The sequence below is a fragment of the Muntiacus reevesi genome, chromosome 11, assembly GCF_963930625.1.
Source record: "Muntiacus reevesi chromosome 11, mMunRee1.1, whole genome shotgun sequence".
Lineage (NCBI taxonomy): Eukaryota > Metazoa > Chordata > Mammalia > Artiodactyla > Cervidae > Muntiacus > Muntiacus reevesi.
The window spans coordinates 31099200-31106140 of NC_089259.1; the positions used below are offsets into that span (position 1 = coordinate 31099200).

General features: G+C 45.6%; 1 non-coding gene across 1 annotated transcript; it reads left to right on the forward strand.

Moving 5' to 3' along the window:
- The first annotated feature begins 5878 nt into the window (after positions 1-5878).
- On the forward strand, positions 5879-5951 carry TRNAG-CCC (transfer RNA glycine (anticodon CCC)). Its single transcript has one exon. It is a non-coding gene; the product is annotated as a tRNA-Gly (tRNA).
- Positions 5952-6941: the final 990 nt, after the last annotated feature.

Consider the following 6941-nt stretch of genomic DNA (forward strand, 5'->3'; position numbering starts at 1 on the left):
CAAAGGCGCACCCAAAATTAGTCCCAGTGGCTATAAAAGAGGCCAAGGGCCGAAGTGTGTGGGGGGTTGGAGCATCTTTGCACCAAGGGTTAAAGAGGCTGAAGGCGAGAAGGCACAGCCAAGCCGATTCTAACTCTGTTACTCTGTTACGGGAAGGTGACCCCGGGATGCAGGTGGGCCCACGGGAGCAAAGCGGATGCTCCTGAAGGCCTGGGTCAGGCAGGGGTCCCAAGGGCCCGCCTTTCCTTCTTTGCCCTTTGGTAGTGCTTCCAGGGACACTGATGGTGACAATGGGGACAAAAGGCATCTTTTATCATTCGGTCAACTTTGCAGTCACATCACACACACGTTGTATCATTGTGAGGCAGGCTGGGTGGCTGATCACAACCAGTTAAGAGATAGGGAAACCAAAGCTCAGAAGTTTCAGTGATTTTTCCCAGTCTCATGGCAATAAACTCAGGACTCCAGTTATGCAGAATATGTAACTCCAAATCCAAGTTTTCTTCCTAAAATCACTCAAACAAATAAACAAACAAACAAAAAAAAGAAAACCCAAAACACCCCTAATATGAGAAAAGAGGGCTGGCCTTTTAGGACTGTCTAGTCATCATGCTGAGTCGTTTATCTGGCCTGTCAAGGGTATATTTTCGATCTAAGGTCACACAGCTCACAGTCTTCTGTTTAGACTTTTTTATTTGATAAGTTCAAGGTTGCCTGGAAACAGTGAGCAGAAAAAATGAAAAACCAATATCTCCTCTTTTTTTTAAATCCCCAAATGTAATTGAATTTATAACTCACATGGGAATTTTGATGTTAAAAGTCTATTTTTACCTAGCCTTCAGAAAGGCAGCCTTCCTTCATTTCAACAAAACTTATTTGAAATGACTTTGTAGATTCACAAGTAACTTGGAAAGCTCACTGATGGCAATAAAGGTTTCTATTAATCAGACAATGCTATGTACTCCAGGGAAGGGAATACAGCCTCAGGCTGCCTATCATCTAGTTGGGGCTGGGGTAATGGAGAGCCACTAGGAAGCTGCTGGACCAGAAGTCAGAGAGGGAAAATGATGGAGCTTTTCCAGACATATTTCTGTCTTTTTAAATACTCCTCAACCCTTTCCTGCCTCTCTTTAACTTCAAGGACCATTCATCCATCCATTCATCATCCATCCATTCATACATCTATCCATTCATACATCTATCCATCCATCCATTCATTCATCCATCCATCCATCTATTCAGCTTGTTCATGACTTAAAGTTGACTGTGTCCAATAGAGCAGGAGCCATCCTTGCCTTTTTGAGGCCACCTCATTGATTTATGTTTCCACTAAGGCATCAGTTTCTAGTGTAGGATACCCCCGAACTCTTGACTCAAAATTTTCATGACACTGGTGAAATTTCATTTCTTCCCTGAAGACTTCCTATAAGTTGCCAATGTCATCTAATGAACCAGAAAATGATAGAATCAGAACTTTCTTTGAACTGGGAGGAATCTTAACAATCTTTTCTTTTTACAGATGAGGGAACTGAAGCCTCTGAAATGAAGATGCTTTTCCCAGGGCCCCAGCTGTTGGGTGATGGATGTGGTCCTCCTAGAAGCCCCCTCTTCTGCCAACTGGGGACCCACAGCAGCTGGGGTCCAGGGTGGGCACTGAGAGATGAACAAGTCCTTCCTACCTCCCTAACTCCTTGTTATTATTTATGTCTGACTTCCAAATAATGCTAGTCAATTGTGATAATATACTCTAGAGATTTTCTGCCCAACTGCAGTCTGGCTGACCTTTCCGTAATCTTCCTTTGCCAGATTCTGGGAAAAGTCTAAAGGGAAATTAACAATGATGTTCAATTTTTTTAAGGTTAAAACCTTGATTTCAGTTTTCAAACCACTGCCATTTTATTTAAGCTTTGAAAACCTTCCAGAATTTCCAGGTTTTTCTTATATATGAATATACTGCTTTCAAAACAACACAAGCAACTACAAAGTGGCTAGAATTAACCTGTAAAATAATTAATAGGAATATTATGTGATGCTCAATTCAAGACGTCTTCAAAGATGAGCATAGACTATGTCCCAAACAAGGGATTCCACCCCCCCATCTTCTCTGTAATTTAAGGTTGTATGGTTAAATAGTAAACAACTCACAGGGGCAAAAAGGAAGTTGGAGACAGACTATAATTTTACATCAAATACAATTCCAAAGAGGTCTATAATTTGTGAGAATGGTATTGTTTCTCTGATTCTTTCCTTATATATCAGCTTCCCCTTAACACAAACCTATACAAAAGATTTCATGTTTTCAAGTATTAGCATCTCCTGTGAAAGAATGGAAGAATTCTAACTTTGCCAGCACACCCTCAGTTTCCGTGTGGGTCAGCAAGATAGACCCTATTACCAGAAGCTTCTGGGACAGCTTTAAATTAAGCGAAGATAAAAAAGAGAAGTCTTTGGTGGTCTTTTGCTATCAATAAATCTGGGCATATAATCGTTCCTATGTTTCATCAGAGTGCAATTCAATTGCATGTGCAGAGTGGTGGCCTGAAATTTATCGGGGCACAGAAGAACTTGGCATTTAAAAAATACCCAAATGAGGCAATTTTATGGCGCGGAGTTTCTAATGGCAGAGATGCCAAGAGCTAAAGAGGTTTCGAAGTGTTCTCTCCTCCTCAAATTCCAGGGCTATGCGCCACTGAAGCCGCTGGCGTGGTCTGGAATAAGTGCCAGGAATAACAAAGCCAGGGCAATCAGAGGCTGATGATGTGGAAAAACACACTTTAGCGAAACTGAACTGCACGCGGGCTTCAGCCTTTCTGGGGTCAGCACCGAGCCTTTGGACCGAGGCTGGGGGCTGCCTGCTGCTCTTGGGGAGGGGTGGCAGGGCAGGGCAGGGAAGGCAGGCAGGTGCCTTCAGACAAGGTGGAACCAGGATGGAGGGACAACGTGGATAAGAACAGTGCTTTCTTCTCTTCCAAACTTCCTCGGGATTCAGATAGATCTTTTTTCTTTTAAGTTCGGTTTTTAATATTTTTTAATTTTTATTTTTAATTGGAGGATAACTGTTTTACAATATTGTGTTAGTTTCCGCCATACTAGTTTTAAATTTTTATTTCAAAATAAATTTCATACTTACCGAAAAGTCGCAAGAATAATACCCAGACTTTTCACGTACCTTTCGCCCACATCCTTCAAATGTTAGCATTTAAAAGATGTTTTACATTTGCGATGGGTGTATAGTTGATTTACAATGCTGTGTTTCAGGGGTGCAGAAAAGTGAGTCCGTTATACAAGGCATCCCTTCTTTTACAGACTCGTTTCCCATAGAGGTTGTTACAGAAAATAGAGGAGAGTTCCCTGTGCTACATCAGACAGATCTTGAAAAGGGGAAAAAATTCCAAAAATGATGAGGAAAAGGAGGAGGCACTGGCGAGGCTGAGCAGCGGAGAAGCCAAGCTGAGCCTCCAGCTGACTCTGGAGAGGGGATGAGGAGGCCAGGGGGACCTCAGGAAGCTGGGTTGCCTTCAAAATTAGAGACTGAGGGCACTGCATTTCAGTATGAGACGATGTTCCTGGCTACCTGTTTTAAAAAGAAGGTCAAGTACCCCCAAGACAGGCCAGAGCCAATTAAGCTGCTTTTCTTCACCTTCAAAGCCCAGAAGAAGACAGGCCTTGATATTTACCTACAGGTCTTTCTCTTTTCCCTTTTCCCCAAGAGGGGAAAACCCCCACTTTAGCCAAAATGGTAGAGAACTCTCCAGATTGGCTGGCCTGGCAGCGGCGGGGTAGGGTGGTGATGGTGGTGGCAGTCCAGTGCTGATGCTTTAAACGCTAATGCCATTTAAACAAAGCACAACAAAACACTCTTTAATCTTGTCTTCAACCCAGAAACCAACAAATCTGCTTTTAGAAAATGGAGCCCGTGGAATTCACACCTGTAGGCATTTCTTTAGATTCCCAGGGCTGCCACAGCAAAGCACCACAACCTGGGCAGCTCAGAATGACAGGAAGGGTTGTCTCCCAGTCCTGGAGGCTGGAAGTTTAAGATCAAGGTGCCAGCCGGGCCTTGATGCCCCTGAATCCTGCATCCTGTCTTCCGATGGCCTTAGGGCTCCTAGGCTTGTAGACGCCTGGCTCCCCTGTGTCTTCAGGTCATCTTCCGTCTGGGTGTCTGCATCCAAACGACCCATTTTCAAGAGCACACAGTCACACTGGAGTGCAGCCCACCCTCATGGCCTCATTTGAACTTGATCACCTCTGCAAAGGCCTCGTCTCCAAACAAGGTCACGTGCTGAGGTCCTGGGGGCTCAGGACTCCAGCGCATCTTTCTCGGGGGACACAGTTTAACATGTAGTGGGGCTTGGGGTCAGGGCGTGGATGGAGGCACGATACTCCGGCCTGACATGCTTCCACTGGAGGCTGTGGCCACCCCGAGAGTGGACTCTCTACGTCTCCAGAAGCACCATCGAAGAGCCCAGGGTCTGACCATCTCCAACTCCCTCCTGCAGGTTCTGTGCTTTCTTATTTTAAAAAATTGAAGCATAGTTGATTTACAACGTTGTGTTTATTTATTTTAAACTCTTGGCTGCCCCCCGTGACATGTTTGGGTTCTGGTTTCCCGACCAGGGATTGAACCCGCACCCTCTGCATTGGAAGGCGGAGCCCCAGCCCCTGGGCCTCCAGGGGAGTCCCCTCTCCCATAGGTTTTGAACTCAACCTGCAGAAGGTTGGTTTTTCCTTCCTAGGGAATCCAGTTTCAATTTTAAAAGAAAAACTAGTAGAAAAATGGGGTTCACATACCTTCTATTTAAAGGTGACATATTAAGCATCAACTTTTTCATCTCCTTTTTCCTCCCACACCCTGCTAAGATGATAGTAAGGCAATGAGAATTATTCCTAAACTATTAATAATGGTTCCAAGTATATGACACTCTGGAAATGGGAAAACTATGAAGCAGTAAAAGGATCGGGGGTTGCCAAGGGCTGCGGGGGAGAGAGTTGAATGGGCAAGGCACAAATGAGTTTTAGGGCAGCAATGTTGTGTAGGACACCATATTAGTGAGTATGTGTCATTACCCGTCTGTCCAAGTCCATAGCGTGTGTACCATGGAGAGTGCTCCCTGCTGTCTGACTATGGGCTCCGGGTGATGAGGGCATGTGGATGTGGGATCATGGATTAACCGGAACATCCCTCAGGTGGGGATGTTGATAGCCGGGAGATGGTTTACAAGAATTCTCTGCACCTCCTGCTCAATCCAGCTGTGACTCTAAAACCACTCTAAAAATAGTTTCATTATTAAAAATATTAACCCCAAAAGACAAGGCATTCAGAAAAGAGGAAAACTAAATGCTGTTTGGAAGATTCATAGGAGGTGGAGTAGTGGGATGAAGGAAGCCGGGGTGGGCAGGGCGGTGAGATGAACTCCCTCGCAGCCTTGGTGGATCCACGAAGCCCTGAAGGCTCGGCGGTCTCTGGGGTCCCCATGCACGCTGGCCATCATCCTGAGCTGGGGACTCTTTCCTTCCAGAGAAAAGCCCTCCGCTGGGCCGGCTGCAGCAAGGCGTGACCAGCCCCCCAGGTGGGGAAGGAGGCTGGAGAAGGTACCAGGTCACCCACGTCATCCCCGGCACTCAGGGTCACCTCACCCCACTCCAGGGGGCGTCCCAGAGACCTCCCCTCTCCACCCGACCTTTCCAGGCCCTGCTCTTAGCCCGGCCCCCACCCAGCTGGCTGATGGACCCTCAGCGGGAATCACCTGCTCCTTCACCTGCTGGCCTCTCTCCCCCACCCCCTCGCTCTCCTTCATGCTATGAGTAAATGACCACTGCCCTGTGTCAGAATCCACACACTTGTTTGGATGGACGTCCAGAGTATTAAGAGACTTCCTTGCTGGTCCAGTGGCTAAGACGCTGCACTCCCAATGCAGGGGGCCCAGGTTCGATCCCTGGACAGGGAACTAGATCCCATATGGTGCAACTAAGACCTGGGACAGTCAAATATTTTGGAGAAGGAAATGGCAACCCACTCCAGTATTCTTGCCTGGAACATTCCATGGACGGAGGAGCCTGGTGGGCCACAGTCCATGGGGTCGCAAAGAGTCAGACACGACTCAGCGACTTCACCTTCTTTCTTTCCAGAGTATTATGCTTAGTGACATAAGTCAGAGAAAGACAAATACTCTATTATCATTAATATCCGGAATCTAAAAGATGAAAGGAAGGAATTATAAGGAAGTAGAAACTGGACTCAGAGGTAGAGAGCAAACTAGCGGTTACCAGTGGGTAGAGGGAATCGGGGAGGGGCAAATAGGGGCTGGGGATGAAGCGGTCCAAACTACTGTGTGTAAAATAAGTAGGTGACAGTGATAGAGAGACTGCACAGCACGGAGAAGTGATAACTTTAGAAGGAGCATAATTTATCAGAATGCTGAATCACTATGTTGTACACCTGAAGTTAATATAATTTTGTAAGTCAGTTTATAAAAAGAAAAAATCAGTTATCAAAAACTCCTAACACTTGTAAAAAGCTGTATATTTGGAGATGTCTTACCTGTGGCTCTTTCCACTCCCCGTCCCCCCCACAGGTAACTGTTTTATGGGTCTTTCACTTCTCACCTGCCTCTCTTAGTTCCTTCCCAGGGAGGGAGGTCCAAAGTGATGTGTTTATGCTTCCCCACTCTACTAAGCTGGTTTCTTCTTATTTCATCTTTCAAATATTTCTTGAAATATTGTCATCTGCTCTCCCATTTTCTTCTCCTTGTGCATTTATACTTCAAAACATTTCTTTATTGTCAGTTTAGTGACCTCATGAAGGAATGGAGAAAAAGTCAGCAGAAGATTTCATTCCTGCCTGAACTCTCATGCTCTCTTTTAACCCTGAACAAATGGTCAAATAGAACTTAACTGGAAAAGACTGCAACGCTGATGTGTACAGTTTGCCACTTAAA